Consider the following 17,414-nt stretch of genomic DNA (forward strand, 5'->3'; position numbering starts at 1 on the left):
TCTTGTATCTTACAAGTCTAAGCTACATCGTCTCTCTTCTAGGTTGTGCCACTTCACAACTCTAAAATTTGAACCACATCATCTCCCTTCTAAGTGGTGCAGTTTCACATCATGTCTCCAAAAGTTGGACAATGTCACCTTCCTCCAGCATCTAAAGTTGGTGTTGCATCATCTCTCCTCCAAGGGCATGTCCATGCAATGTCAAAGTCTTGGCAGCATTCTTCTTGAAACTTCAAGGTTTTGTTGGCATCTCCTTGCATCTTCAAAGTCTTAATGAGAGCTCCTTGCAATGTCAAAGTCTTGGCGGCATTCTTCTTGAAACTTCAAGGTTTCGTTGGCATCTTCGAAATCTTAATGAGAAGTCCTTGCATCTTCAAAGTTTTGTTGGCATCTTTGAATTCTTGATATCTGGCTATAGTGCTATGTACCCTTGATGTCTGAGCTATATTGCCTCTGAAATTTGGTGCCATTGTAGCTTTATTATAAAGGTCCATATCAGTGCAACTTCAATGCGAGTGCAAGTGCTAATGTGGAGTGTTGACATAACTTCATGGCAAAGATGAACGTTGGCACGGCTTCGGCGAAAATGAAGTGTTGACGTGGCTTCATGGCTTCGGCACAAATGAAGTGTTGACATAGTTTCATGGCAAAGATGAATGTTGGCACAGCTTCGGCAAAAATGAAGTGTTGACATGGCTTCATGGCTTCGGCACAAATGAAGTGTTGACATAGCTTCATAGCAAAGATGAAGTGTTGTTGTGGCTTCGTAACAAAGATGAATGTTGGCATGACTTCGGTGCAAATATTGCTTCATGGAAAAAATGAATGTTGGCATGGTTTCAGTACAAGGACAAATGCTGGCACGACTTCCTTGCAAAAAACTCTTGACGTGGCTGCGTTGCAAAGATTCTTGAGATGGCTGTGTTGAAAAACAAGTGTTGGTGCAGCTTGATTGCCAAGAAAAGCATGCTGCATAACAAAAACAAACAACAATAAAGAATTTGTCAAAAGAAAATCTCATGGCACGTCTCAAAAACAAAAAACAAAAAAAAAAAAAAGAGGGCTTCAATTTTAATCTCTATCCTATGAAGAAAGAAAGAAGGTTAGTACAAACCAAGCATGTGAAAAAAAAATGCATAATTTCTCTACACTTATGAAGTTATGGTACTATGAGGGCGTTTGGATCCCACGTTTTCTGCGTCCACGTTTTGATCACTGCGTTTTCTTTGTTTTTTTTTTTTTTTTTTTTTTTTTTTTTTTTTTCTTTTGCCCGCATATGTTGACTTTGGTGGACAAAAATTACTGTTTTGCACTGTAGCAGTACTGTTCATGTACTGTAGTGACACTGTTCACGCATTAAAAAATATTAAAAATGGGTCCCACGGTACTTTTCACACATTTAAAAATTATTTTGCTACAGTATTTTCAGTTTTCAGTTTTCAGTTTCAGCAACAATAAGCTCAATCCAAACGGACCCTATATCACCCACTGAGGCTATGCTTGTACAACTCAATGCATGCCTCGGGTGGCCTTATATAGAGGTTTATGGAGTTCAAAGTCAGATTTTACAAATACAAATGCACTCAAGGTCAAGGAAGTCTACACCAAATTTTGAAAATAAAAGATGGCATTCAATGCAGAGAAACAAAAAAATGGTAGCTCACCACCTACCTTTTGACCCTCAAGTCTAAACATAGTCACCCTCCTGACAAAGCAGCCAGCGCAGAGTGGACTAAAATGGCAACAAGTTTAACAATACCTGCAGTCACCTCTTCCGGATTTCTAAAACTTCTGACAGGATTTCACAAAATTCAACCCACAAAAATCTTCTATGACTTTCGATCTACCAAACCTGAAAAATCCAGGTCCAGATGCTCGGCCACGCGCTGCCACGCGCCGCCAAAAGCTTCAGAGGATCGCGGCCTACTCCTTCATACTCGTACAAATCCAGACTTCATTTCAAGGAAATGGCATTACCACTCGATCCAGCGGCCCTCGAAGTGCAAAACCCTGAAAAATCAAGGTCACCGAAGCTAACACGCGCCTTCACGTGCAGCCACAAGCTTCGGAATCGCGGCCTCCTCCTTCAGATTTGTGCAAATATGTTCCAAATTTCAGAAAACGGACAACATCAGGAGATCCAACGGGCCCCGATCTACAAAACCCAAAAATTCCAGGCTCGAACGAGGATCCACGCGCTGCCACGCGCCTCCAGAAGATACAGGAATCTCTACCTAAACGAACACGTGCTCCATGTGCCGCTATCTTCTTTCACGTGGTCACACACACCGGCAGTTTTTTTTACGCGCTTACACGCGCCACGACATCATGGATGATGTCATCATCCACTAGCCGGTTGACCCGTTTGCCTAGCCGACTCGGATTGACCCGCAAATATGACCCGGATCCGAACCGCCTGCAAAAACAAAAAAAAAACAAAAAAAAACAAAAAAAACAAAAAAAAAAAAAAAAAAAAAAAAAAAAACCGCCTGCAAAAACAAAAAAAAAACAAAAAAAAACAAAAAAAACAAAAAAAAAAAAAAGAGAAAGAAATGCTTTGACCAAGTAGACCTTTGACCCTGACCAAAAAGTCAAAATTTTCAAAACGGACTTGTCTTACTCAATTTTTCGAGTACATTCCGATTTTGGGACCCATTTCTTCATTCGAAACTCAAAAATTGTGCAAACATCCAATTTCCCGAAGTTGACTTTTGCGCAAATGTTGACCAAAAGTCAAAATTTTTAAGGTGGACCTATCTTGCTCAATTTTTCGTGTACATTCCATTTTTGGAGTCCGTTCCATCATTTAAGACTCGAAAATTGCACAAATGACTCAATTCCAAGGTAGTTGAGTTTTGTGTTGGAGTCGACCTAAAGTCAAGATTTTCAAGCCAAACTTGTCTTACTCAATTTTTTGTGACTTGGAAACCACCAATCTGACCCACTTCTCTGAAGTACTAGCAGTGTCCAAAACTTAAGCTTCCAAGATCAAAATTTGAGATTCATCCACTTGGTCTGGATTCCTTTAAGGTTATTCTCCAGACTTCATCAAGGCTTCCCTTTCAAAATACAAATGAACTATTACAAGTGTATCTTGAACTTGAAATTACACTGGGTCATTAGTTCGACCTACCATTCTCGTTCGATGCCTACCAGTCTTCAACCTACCATTCTCATTCAGTGCCTACCATTCCCATCTACTGTTCCTATCTACCATTCTCGCCAAAAAATTCTCAACCGCTATTCTCAACTACCTATCTATCATTCTTCGTCTCTCTCCTATAAATAGGAGGGCCAGATTCATCAAAAACTCATCCAAAAAAAAAACACTGAATAATGAAATGAAGATTTGCTTCTTTCAAATTTTCAAGTCCTTCTCATAGCCATTTCTCGCTATGGCCTCTTCATTTTCAACACCTAGCAATCGATATTGCTTTACAATCGGTTTGAGATCAACCCTCTCATGGTTCGGTCGAAACCCTATTTACAACATCATTGCAATTTTGAGATCCAAACAAATTTTGTTTCTCCCCTTAATGACTGCATTTGTCCATAAAATTACTCATAACAAGGCCTGTATTGTCCTCCCATGCTTCCGTGGACTTGGTTGGCCAGGAAACCCAAGTCCAGCGGACACACCTGTTCCTAACCTCAGGGCTCCCGTAGTCTCTTTCCAATTACTTGGTCTTCTAGTAAAAGCAGTGGTTTGGAACAAACAGCAACTTGGCTGGTTTCTAAGACCAGAATCACAAGTTAGCTCCATCTTTCATTTTTCTGTGCTTTTCCAACAAGTGGCAATAGGTGAAGATGGTAAAAAGTGTTGGGGTATCCTACAAATTGTCTTCCATCCAACACTTAAAACAACCTCCAAGGCACCAGCTCATCAGAATTCAGCCTTTGGTGCCGGTAAATGGTCACCAAAGCCTTATTCCATGTCCCTACTACTATGGGACCCAAAGGTCATCGTTGCTGGTACCTCAAAACTCACTTTCTGGAACTACTCCAACTTAAAATTAGCTTGAAGAATTTTAGAAGGTACTCTTCTAAAATTACTTCAACTTAATGTCTGTCGGCATGGTCCCATTACACAGGCACATTCTATAACTCGCCGCCGGACCTCATTCAACATGCAGTCAGTCCCATATCCAAAGGTGTACTTCCCATAAACATCTACACTAGAAGGTCCCCAGCATACAGGGCCAGCACCATGGTGGCGTATGTTTCACCCATTCGCTTTGCTTCATCCTTGTCTTCTTCAACACCAACACCAACATACCCAGAATCCATAAGCTTCTGAAACTACCTCAACTTAACTTGAGTAATACAATTACATATGCGCATTCAACCACTTTCCCACATGTCCTCGCCGTAATCCAAAACATGATCTTCTGAAATAACTTCACCAAAAGTTCTTAAGAACACGAGGCTAGCCCCATGACTTTGCATGCTGTACCCAGCCACCATTCTCTCATCTTCCCCATCTTCAACATCTTGTGATCGCCGCCAACAATCCAAAATACTCTTTTGAAATTACTTCAACTTAACCTCTGCTGAGAAGGCTCCATCACACAAGTACGTTCAAATACTTGCAGACCCCTTTTCAGTCTCATCAAAGTCTTTCATATGGGTGGGTCTACTCTTCAGAAATTACCTCATCCTGTTGAAAGCTCCACCACCTTCAACTACTTCACTTAAAGAGTCAAGTACCAAAAATCCATTTTTCGAAACTCATTCCCACACCACACTCTAAGACTGTGTGCGTGAACGAGTCTCGAGGGGGCATTTGTAGAGAAGGAAAATTTCCGACCTATCACAAGCTAACACGTCACATTACCAAGTCCACAAAATACAACCAATTACAAAGCACCATGTATTGCTACTAGGTTTTGCTATCATTATTCAGAAACCAACAGAAATTCGCCAAGTGTTATACAAAAACCAATCATGCATCAGCATACATGTAAGCGATGACACAAGCAGTCCAGCATATGTAAGCGATGACACAAGCAACCTCGCACGTGTAAACGATGACACAAGCAATCCAGCACGTGTAAGCGATGACATAAGCAGACCAATCAGGTTGTGACATGTGTCACCAATCAAACTCTGCCACGTGTCGCTCATCCACCTCTAAACTCCTATAAATAGAAGCCTTCCTAGGACATTGAGGAGGACCAGAAGATTCAGAAGGACCAAGATTCAGAAGTGAAAAAACTCTGCTGGAATCAAGCCCTGAAGCCTCTAGGAACTTCAAGAACTTCAACCCCAAAATCGGAGAACATTCGAAGCAAAATCATCCAAACCATCTGCCTAGATCCAAAAGTTTTCGGGAATCAAGCTCAAAGGTCCAAAAACATCATCAAATCACAAATCAATGAAGCTCTACGGATTCAAGCCTCCAAAGCCCCAAAGAACTTCCGCCACAAACCTTCAAATACAAAGAACATTCGAAGAGGAATCATCCAAATCTTCTTCTTAGATCTCAAAGTTCACTGGAATCAAGCTCAAAAGCCTCCAGAAACATCAAGAAATCACAAATCAGTGAAGCTCAACGGATTCAAGCCTCTAAAGCACCGAAGAACTTCCACCACAAACCTTCAAAGACGAAGAACACACGAAGAACACAAAGAACGTGAAGAACAAGGGATCTCCAACAAGGTCATAGCCAAAGATTCATTGTAATTTTGTTCCAAAGATCTTCGATCCATTCTTCAGCCAAATTGAAGTACATTGGGTGTTCAAATCAAAATCACATTACTACAAATCCAATCAATAAGTCTTTTAAGGAGATCGAATCAGAGGATAACTCTCTTGTAATTATAGAGAATTGTACCACACAATTATCAATACAAATTCGCATTTGTGACACTATTTCACTTATTTGACTTATTTCGAATCGAGAAATTTAGTCACTTACACCATCATGGCAATTTTTATGGAACTCGAGTTTTTAAAATGCGGTAGATCTCTAATTATATCTCAAATAGTGGTAGAACACAAATTATTTCAGTCAAAGATGATATTTGGCCATTTTTTCCAATAAAATCTATAAGATCTTTAGCATTTTTCTTTTGGAAAATTGTGAAGTACACCCCTAAAGTTGGAGTTATTTGGATTTTACACCCTAAAATTTGAAAATTTAACAAAAGAAGCCCTCCAATCGCCTTACGTGTTTGTTTAGGGTAAATTACAAAGTGCACTACTGTTGATACCGTATTTTGTTCACTCTCGATTTGTGTGCCGGACCTTGAAAAATCCAAAGATATTATTTTCTCTCCATAGGGCCACAAGAACATCTAGAATGATGTGGCACAACTCATTCGAACATCGGAGCGCTTAAAGTGCCTTTTTCAACCAAAATGACCAAAATGCCCCTAATTAACTCTAAGTTGACTAAAGGTCAAACAAAGTCAAAATCCTCACAAAACAACATTCTTTATAGTTTTACATCAAACCTAAGCTTCTCGGAGACTTTTGGCAACTTTGACCAAGTTTGACCCGGAGTTGACTCCTAATGGGCCCTAGAAACCCTAATTTTGATCTGGCTATTAGAACGATTATCAATTTCTCAGTCCAAAAACCATTTACGGGTCAATATTGGAGTTAGAACGGCCAAGATATCATGAAAACCAGGTTATGCACCACTAACTTCCGAGAGCCATAACTTTTGATCCGTTCATTGAATTTTCAAGTTCCATACCTTTTTAGAAACAGGAAGTCAAGATCTTTTCAGGGGTTTCAAGATCAATCCAATCCAACACCTTTTGAAGATGACAGTCTTTGAAGGGATGCCGCCTCGTAAAGCATGTCAGGGCTATAAAAAGGCCCCAGGCACCTCTAGACCAAAAACAAAAAGGGAACTTCTGGGCTTTCTGCTTTCTGCCTGGATGTCTTTTACACATTTTTCCTTCCTTCCAAACACAAAAAACACATCAAAACCTCTTGATTCTTCACTTCACCAAAAATATAAGGTGTTGTTCATATACCCAATCTTCTTTTCCTTAGTTCAATACCTTGGGATTTGGGGTTTAGGGGTGTGGACATAGCTTTTTAGCTACTATCCACATCCCTAGCTTTCTAAATCTTTTTCTAACATTTATCTTGTTCTTTTTGCTTGAATAACATGATTCATTGCTTTCTTTAGCATGTTTCTTGCTTTATTTGTGCTTCTAGCCTAAATCTCCTTGCTTTTTATGCCTTATGCCATGTTTCATGCTTAGATCTACATCCTTACATGCTTATATGTTTAGATCTACATGTTTTATGCTATATGACATGTTTTCCCATGCTTTGTTCCTCTTTTTGTTCTAGGATGATGTTAGGGTTACATGCTCACATACTTGTATGATGTTGTTGGCTATGCCTTACTTGGATCTATGTGTCTATGTGTTTATTTCCATGCTATATGGTTAGACCCTTGTCTTAACATACTTATATGCTTGGATCCATGTTCTTCCATGTCTATGTGCTAGGCTTCTACATGTTTACATGCATGTTTCTATGCCTATATGTCTAGATTTATGTTTTCACATGCATATGTGCTTGGATCTATGTTCTCTACATGTTTTACGCCATCATCTATGTACTTGCGTACTTCACGCCATGTTTATGTGCTTAGACCTGGACCTTGTTTGTCATGCCATCTGCTATTGTAGCCATTTTGTTCATTTTATTGCATTTTCTTATATTTTTGCCTAATGGTTAGAACCCCATCTAGACCCTATGGTCTTTGTCATCGTCCATACACCAAGACCCACATAAAAGGGTTTGGATCATCCTTATTTGCATGTCTATGCTTGTTGTTTCTATGTTTCATGCTTTGTGTTAACCTCTCCTGAAAGCTCGAAAATGTGTTAAAAACACAAGAGCTGTTTAGACCCTCAAATTAAAGTTACGGCTTGATAGATTTTATACTAACTTAATTCTAAATGTAGAATAGTGTGAATGCGAGCGGATAAACAAACAAGCTACTCTAATCCATAAACAAGACAACATAGTAGTAAAAAGGAATCTAAAAGAGTAGGGAAGAGAGATGCAAACACAAGATAACAACCCGATGTGTTATCGAAGAGGAAACCGAAGAACTCGGTGAAAAACCTCTCCGCCGCCCTCCAAGCAATAATTGATCCACTAGACAATCAGTTGGGATACATGGGTTAGCAAGAGATCCTCCAAGTCTAATCTACCCGATGTATCTAAGCCCTCCAAGCTCCTACTCTAATAAGGTTTCTCGGAATCGTGTCTTGTCTAGCTCTACGGATCTGGTAACAAGCTCCATGTTGCATCTGCCATCCTTGGCTTCTTCTAATGCTTCCTAGTAGCACCAAAACCTCACTTGACACTCTAAAAAGGGTGTGGTAAGTGTTTGGGCTATCAACCTCTCAATGGTATGGAAATGGAGAGGAAGGAGTTAAGGAAAATCCATAAGCAATTATGTAGAGGATTGTGGGTATAACAATCTCTAACTCTCAAGGTGTTTGGCTAGGGTTTTCTCTCAGAAGCACTCCTCAACATTTGTGGGTAATGTGGGTATAAATAGTGTAGGCATAGAAAGTGTGTATCAGAATTGACAGTCTCGCAAAAAAAAATGTCTCACAGGTGTATCATGAGAAGGTCTTACCCGCGAGATACTCGCAAGACACAACTATCTCCATCTTGTCCTGATTCTTTGCATTCCAACATGTGCAAGTCACATGGGTCACTTCGCGGGATGCTTAGTCGCGAGATACCTATGAGAACTTTTCAGTCTTCAATTGCTTGAGTCTTTACACTTTCTCTCTCTATCACATAACCCTTACAATCAAATCCCACAATAAATACAGGGTACAAAAGATTGAATAAAATTGCAATCAAATTTGGCACGGAATTAAAGCCAACAAAACACATAGTTGTAAATTTCAACTTTACAATCTCTCCCTTTGGCTATTCCGTGACAAAACCCCTAAAACAGACTCTAAACTTAAACATGAGTTTGGGAACAGTGGCAAAACTGACTCACACCTAATCTAAAAGCTGTGAAGCACTTGCATGTATGTACCTGTAACCTAAAATGCTTGCACACAAACAAAACTTTCATTAAGCTTATGGCAAGTTGAATACATGGTACGTATATGAGCAAGTAAAATGCGATCAAGTTAGTAAACGCAATAGAACATGTAAGCATATCTTGATCAAACAGGATCAATCATTAAAAAATGACTACAATGAACATTTAGTAAGTAAATGCTCATCCGGACATGCAATGCAATTAAGAGCAATCCCACAGATCAATTGCATGTCCAACATTGAACCAATGCAAAATACACGAAGTATTTGCATCTAGGATACAAAATCCTACTAAGGGCACAAAAGTGAGGTACTCAAGACATATTGGCAATATCTTAATATTACAAAAATATGCTACAAAGCAATAAGGTAAACATAACATACTGAATATAAACTGAAATTAAAAACAGAGTACTAAAGCTTTAAATGAAAGCAAAAAACACAACTATCCAAGAGTTATAAAAACTGCAACAGTTTAAACCAAAACATAAATAAAGCTAAACCGCCTGTATGAACCAAAGATTCTATGCCTAGGCTATGGTCTATGCTCTACTTCCCCTCAAATGTATAGGCTCCCCCTCAAAATTTTCTCCTCCTTTTTGGCTGGAATGGCCAAAGAGGCTAGAATTGATCAGACTCTGAATCTGATCTTTGTGCCATGGACAAGTCGTCGATTTGTGAAGACAATGCAGTGATCTATCCCTGGACATATGCAAACTGATCTGCAGTGTGCTGTACATGGGAGGTAAGCACTGTAAACATACAAGAGGCGATCGAGTCTGTCGAGTCCTTGTGCTGGTGTAGAAGAGGATGGCTGTGCTGAAGTCTCTAGAGCAAAAGTGAATCTATCAATCTCCTCCTCTGTATCTCCACCTTCGCCCTCAACACGATCCTGTGGTATCATATGCACACCTGTTTTCGAACCTTTGGTGTGAGCTGTGCTCCTAGTCACTGTGTGTGCACTAATAGGATAGTCCCTCTAAACTATTGTTAGACCACTCGGGAGTTTGAGCCTTGTTTTCGCAATTAGGCCTATAATCAGTGAGAGAAAAGGCAAAACTGTTCTGGAATTTTGTTTCTCAATGTTTTTCTTCAACAGATGGAAGATGTGTTCACATATATCAATCTCCTTATGAGTAAAGAGATCGTACAAAAACTTTGTCCTTGGAGCTGACAGTGTAGTGAGATTGGTGACCGGATACAAGTTATGGATCATCACATATGCCCAAGCCCTCATCTCTGGTGAAAATTGGATTGTATTCATGGATGACTTCTTTGATGTACCACCAAGTATTTCCACCATCTCCTCAGTTGATCCCAATCTATCTTCATATTGGACTGAGATTGGTTGAGAGGGAGGACAAATTTCCAAAAATTCTTGAATGCTATCCTTTGTAATCACAAATTCTTTGTACCTCACCCAGTAGTCTATATGGTCTCCTTCCACGGTAGCATTTGAGGAAAATTCTCTTATGATCTCTGAGTAGACAATCCCAACCGAGTTCAACAGCTTGGTCCAAGTCCTTTCTTTGAACACCTTAGGGATGAAGGTGTCCTCAAGGGTTTCTAGCTAGACCACCCTCTCCATAATAATGGTTGCTCTTTTGTAGCAGTCATTGTATTTCATATCAACCTTAGTAGACTTGAAATTGTCAGAATCAATGCGAGAACGTTTTGTGGATTTCTTGGTTGCAGAAGGTTTGGTAAGAGACATCTGCATAAATATCACAGAGAACAAGAAACAAAAACAAGTGCACAGACAAAAAGACAAAACACAAAACTTAATTAGATTCAAGTTAGTTCAAAACAAAAGTAAAACAACTTAAAAACAAAGCAAAAACAACTCAAAACAGAGCAAACAGACACAAAACAACATGCTACAAGTGTTTAACCATGTAAACAAAAGCAAAATGCATAAAGTAAATCACTGTGCATATGCTATAAGTGTTTAACCATGTAAACAAAAGCAAAATGCATAAAGTAAATCACTGTGCATATGTGTGTCTGTGCTGAGCATGTGCTAATGCATGTGTGTGCAGCATGTGCTGATGCATGTGTGTGCAGCATGTTATGCATGGGGATGCAGGATGAGATGCATGGGGATGTAGGATGAGATGCATAAGGTGTGCCTAGAGTGTGTATGGCATGGCATTGAGGCACAAAATAGACATAGTGTGTAAAACACACAAACACTGACCAAAACATGATAAACATGATCAATTAAGATAAAAACCAAGCATTAGAACTCAGTTGAGTTCAATTCAACATAAGAATGTCACAAGGACATTCTGTCAAACACCTAGCATGCAACAGTGAATTCTAACTATAAACAATGCATGAACATGGAGAAATCTACCTCAATACAACCTTAGAATGCCTCAAAGGGCCAACAAAGATACACAAATATCAAATGGGACTCAGTCCAATCAAAGATTTTGAAAAAATTTCACAAAAACTAAGAACCCAAACCCAATTTTTGAAAATCCCCAATTGTTGAACCCTAACTTAAATTTCTGCATAATTTCAAAAAAAACATGAAGAAAATGTTTAGGAAAACATACCTTGAAGTGATTTTGCAGAGATTTTTGCTTGAAAATGAGGAGGTTTGAGTGAAAAATGGTTTTGGGTTGAAGGGGGTTCGAGAGAGTCTAAGCAAGGGAAATAAGAGTGGTTTGAAAAACTGTCACATCTGTCTTATAAAACTAAAAACACGTGTTTTTCGCAGGTTAGGCAATAGTGTGACAATCGCGATACAGTCGCGAGAATGGCCACTGAAGCTCAAAAGCTTTCACGAGAAGCTGTTAGTCGCAAATAAGTCGCGAGACAGTCACGATAACCTTTGTATGAACTTGAAAATTTTCCAGTTTTTGCCTAAAAACATTTCGCGAGAAAAGTTTAGTCGCGAGACTTTCTGTATGAAAATGTGACTTTGTAATTTCACTTAAGCACATTTCACGGGAAGCTCTAAGTCGCGAGCTTCTCGTGAAAAGACCTCTAAACCAGTTTTTGAAGAAAAACATAAAAATGAATTTTGAACAAAAACTAAAAGCATGAAAGTATAAAATCACTTTCAAAAACATATAAATCACTCAAAAATCTTTTTGGGTTTGATCCGCAAGTACTTGAGCATACACATCACATTTGAACATCTACAATCACACAAATAAGATAAGCATTAATTGAATTAAAGTCTTGTATGTTGTGGGTGAGTATCAAATGTGAAATAGTCCTCAGACCAGAGTGAAGCTTCAATGATCAATTCAATCAAGTCATACACAACTTGTACGAAATTAAGTGGACTATCTCAATTATAGAAATGAGCAACAAAAACTAAAAGCATGAAAGTATAAAATCACTTTCAAAAACATATAAATCACTCAAAAATCATTTTGGGTTTGATCCGCAAGTACTTGAGCATACACATCACATTTGAACATTTACAATCACACAAATAAGATAAGCATTAATTGAATTGAAGTCTTGTGTGTTGTGAGTGAGTATCAAATGTGGAATAGTCCTTAGACCAGAGTGAAGCTTCAATGATCAATTCAATCAAGTCATACACAACTTGTACGAAATTAAGTGGACTATCTCAATTATAGAAATGAGCATATATGACCTCCCACAAGAGAATGATTACAAATCATAGAAGCTTTTCATTTGGCTTCTACATAAATCATAACATTTGGTCCTTTTTGGGTAATACATCTCTTTTTGAGATCGGTGCTTGAAATTTTTAATATTTCAACTTTTAGATTTAGCCTTTGGCTTTTTGAGCACCATACATTTTAATACAAAAGTCGCTTTCCCTTTTTCCTAGTCAAATACTAGTATGTGCGACAGGCTTTTACAGCTTATTATCTTTTTTCATTTGGAGATTTACATTTGGTGAGCTCTATAGCAAAAACATAAAAATAAAGTGGGAAGAGATGTAGGCCAGGTCTATGAAAGTATCAAGACCATCAAGACTATTGACCAATCATTCATGACAAGCTTGAAGATCTATTTACAACAATCACACATAGTTTTCAAGATTTCTCCCACAAAGATATATGTGCATACATATCAAGCTAAGCTCGTAAATGCACTACGCCATTAGTATCAAGGTACTAGGCCAAACTCACATGAGATATACACAACACGAGCGATCAAACTTTTTGAAGATTTTTCAATTATTATGGGTTTTTGAATTTTTTGAACACACTAAAAAATAGAACAGGAAAAGTAAGATCAACAAAAATTGGTATAAACCGAAACAAAAAAAAAAATGCTAATATCGAAGCATGTGAGACCTAAACACCAGATGTGCAACAATGAATAGAATAGGTTCACATAAAAGATAGAGTTCAAGGAATGATACCAACACCAATGGTCTTACGCAAAGACTCAAACCTTGGACCATCAAAAGGTTTAGTAAAAATGTCTGCCTTCTAGTTGTCAGTGTTGATTAACTCCAAATACACAGTCTTTTCCTCCACCAAATCTCGAATGAAGTGGTGCCGGATCTCAATATGCTTTGATTTTGAGTGTTGAACTGGATTTTTGGACAAATTTATGGCACTTGTATTGTCACAGAACACACACATAGTGTCTTGAGTGATTCCATAATAATGTAGAAGCTTCTTCATCCATAATAATTGTGCACGACAACTTGCCGCTACAATGTACTCAGCTTTAGCCGTTGATAGAGAAACTGAATTTTGCTTTTTGCTCATCCATGATACTAAGTTATTTCCAAGATAGAAGCAACCACCAAAAGTGCTTTTCCTGTCATCAATGCACCCGACCTAATCAGCATCAGAATATCCAGTTAGGCACTTATTCGAGTCTCTTAAATACCAAATTTCATAATCAGATGTGCCATTTATGCAGCAGATAATTCATTTAACTGCTGTCAAGTGTGACTCTTTGGGTGCTACCTGAAATCGAGCACATACTCCTTTACTGAAAGCGATGTCTGGTCTACTAGTAATGAGATAGAGAAGACTACCGATCATGCTTCGATAAAGTGTTGGATCCACATCTACACCTGCTGCATCACGACTCAATTTTGCTGAAGAACTCATGGGAGTGGAAGTGTGTTTCTTAGAGTCTAGGCCGAATCTCTTTACAAGATTTTTGGCATATTTTTCTTGAGACATAAATATCTCATCTTCCCGTTGTTTCACTTGAAGCCCTAGGAAGTAGTTCAGCTCTCCCACCATGCGCATTTCAAACTCCCTTTTCATTTCTTCTGAGAATTCAAAAGCTAGGTGATCGATTGTGGATCCGAAAACAATGTCATCCATATATACTTGAGCAACAATGAGAGATTTCTCATCTCTTGTGACAAACAAAGTTCGATTGGCTTGACCTCTCTTGAAACCTTGATCCAAGAGGTATGTGGTGAGGCAATCATACCAAGCTCTTGGTGCTTGTTTTAGCCCACATAATATCTTCTTCAGTCTTAACCATGATCTAGAAAGTGAGGGTCTTGAAACCCCTTTGGTTGCTCAACAAACACTTCTTCGTTTAAAAACCTGTTCAAGAAAGCACTCTTCACGTCCATTTGATATAACTTGAATTTCATAATGCATGCTATGGAGAGAAGAATTCAGATTTACTCTAGTCTTGCAACAGGAGCAAAAGATTCATCAAAGTCTGTGCCTTCAACTTGAGTATATCCTTGAGCCACCAATCTAGACTTGTTTCAGACAATTTCACCATCTTCATCAGTCTTGTTCTTGAAGATCCACTTGGTGCTGATTACATGTGTATGGTTGGGCCTTGGTACCAACTCTCATACATCATTTCTAACAAATTGATGCAACTCTTGGTGCATGGACTCTACCCAATTCTCATCCTTCAAAGCTTCCTCCACTTTCTTTGGTTCAAATTGAGCAAGATAGCAGTGGTATGTCACATGATTCGCACTATAGGCTGGTCCTTTTCTCAACCAAATTCCTTCATCTAAATCACCAATGATATTTCTTGAGGGATGATTGAGAGTTACCCGTGACGATGGTCTCTTGGAAGTGGAAGGTTCCTCATCATGAGAGATTGGAGGTTGAACTTCAGGAGGGGTGAGTGGACTAGAAGATCCTTTAGTTTATCTAGTCTCCCTTCTTGATATAGGAGGTGTAAACTCTTTTTCTGGTGATTCTTTCTTAGCATCCTCACCTTAAGACATGTTGTCATTACCCTCATTCTTCTTAAGATTCGATCCTTCACCATCATCATTAATATCCTTTTCAGAGATAGTGTCAACGATGACCACATTTATCAATTCCATCACCGTCTTAGTGCACTTATTGCACACTCTATATGCTCGGCTATTTGTTGAGTAGCCTAGGAATATTCTTTCATTACTCTTAGCATCAAATTTTCTAGGATTCTCCCTATCATTGAGAATATAACACTTGCTTCCAAATACTCGGAAATATTTCACCTTCAGCTTCTTTTCTCTCCAAATTTCATACAATGTCTTCTTTGTTCCTGCCTGGAAGTAAATCCTATTCCCAATGTGACACAAAGTATTCACTACTTCAGCCCAAAACTTCTGTGGAATGCTTTTGTTTAGTAACATTACTCTTGCCATTTCTTGGATCACCCGGTTCTTTCTTTCAACCACCCCATTCTATTGTGGAGTTTTTGGTGCTGAAAATTCCTTCTTGATGCCGTGTTCATTGCAGAATGCTTCAAAATTTGCATTTTCAAATTCCTTCCCATGATCACTTCTGATTTTAACTATGGGAACTCCCACCTCATTCTGCAGCCTCTTGCATAGCCTTTCCATCTTTTCACATGCTTCCGACTTCTCTCTAAGAAATTCCACCCAAGAATATCTTGAGAAATCGTCAACAACCACCATAATAGATCGCTTTCCACCCATGCTTTCTATTCTTGTTGGACCCATTAGATCCACATGTTGTAACTCCAAAGGGCGAGAAGTAGCAACCACATGTTTTCCCAATTAACATGGACCACAAACATTCTTCTCAATTTTTCCAAACTTTGGTAAACCAACCATAGCTTCAAGCTTTGAGACTTTTGCCACTTGTTTGTAATTAGCATGTCCAAGTCTTTGATGCCACAACTCCAAAAGATTCACTCAAGCACTTCGACATGCTATGCTTGGTTTGGGAAACTTCTCTCCATCCTGAATAAATTTGTAAATCCTATAATTGGATGTATCCCGTGGTATATTCCTTTAGTTTTATATTGTAATCAAAGTTCTATAAAATAGTGAGTTCCAATTAATTCAACTGGTAAAGTTTCTAATAGTTGAATAAGCGATTTAGAGTTCAATTCCCACTACGTACACGAAAAAACGATTGCCAAAAACCGATTGGTGTTTTGGTCTTATGTTAAAGAGCTATCATCAGGAGAAGATATCATAAGTTGAAACTCCTTAAAAAAAAAAAAATTCTACATAAGAGAATCATAGTTGCCAGATTTTTCTATCACCCAAATGGAAACTGCACTCACAAAATGTGGTTGTTAGGATTAAGATCCTATGCATGATCGATGGAAAGGCCATATGGATCAAATGAGAATCATAAAATTTTATTTTTAATTTAAAAAAAAGTAATGATGATTTATAGATAATTATTGTTTCTTAAAAAAATACTGGATAATCATTATAATTGTCAATAAAAAAATTGTTTAATTCGATTTAATGCAATTTCTTCATTTATGTAGTGTTGAAGGAAGGATGGGACTAACTCACTAACTGCCAAAAGCAAATACGAAATCTATAAATTTACTTAAAACTTACTTTGAAATTTATAATTAATGGACATATCCATTTTTTTAAATCCCAATAAAAAAATAATTTGGAAAAAAAGGTAAATACTAAATGGAAAAATCTTATTTTTGTGTTTTGTTTATAAGAAAACATACTTCAAACCCAATTTTATAACTTATATTAATTTTGAGCTAATTACAAAATTAAGCCCAATTGTTAATGTGATTAGCCAATTAACATATGCATGGATACATAATTGTAAAAGTAAATCCCAACCAACAACACAAGTACCCAAACACCACAAAGTGTTTATGAGGAGAAAAACACACAACAAGTTCGAGAAAACTCTCTAGGGCCTATAGCATGAAACCAATTCACTAACAAGAATAGTTTCAATACACCTCATTTACAAAGCTAGTAAATGACATTCGTGTATTCGAGCTCTCCACTCTTGCTTGCAACTAATTCCACAAATATTTTTTTCCTTACTAGTCATCAGTATCACAATTAAGATGCCAATCATTGCAAGACCAAGTCTCCTTGGCCACTCCAAGACCTATTGGAGATTTTAGGATTGCTCCAATTATTCTCAATACCAAACAGCAACAATGAACGCTTAAGGATTTAGTGTGTGTACGGTTTT

The sequence above is a fragment of the Quercus lobata genome, chromosome 8 (genome assembly GCF_001633185.2).
Source record: "Quercus lobata isolate SW786 chromosome 8, ValleyOak3.0 Primary Assembly, whole genome shotgun sequence".
Classification (NCBI taxonomy): Eukaryota; Viridiplantae; Streptophyta; class Magnoliopsida; order Fagales; family Fagaceae; genus Quercus; species Quercus lobata.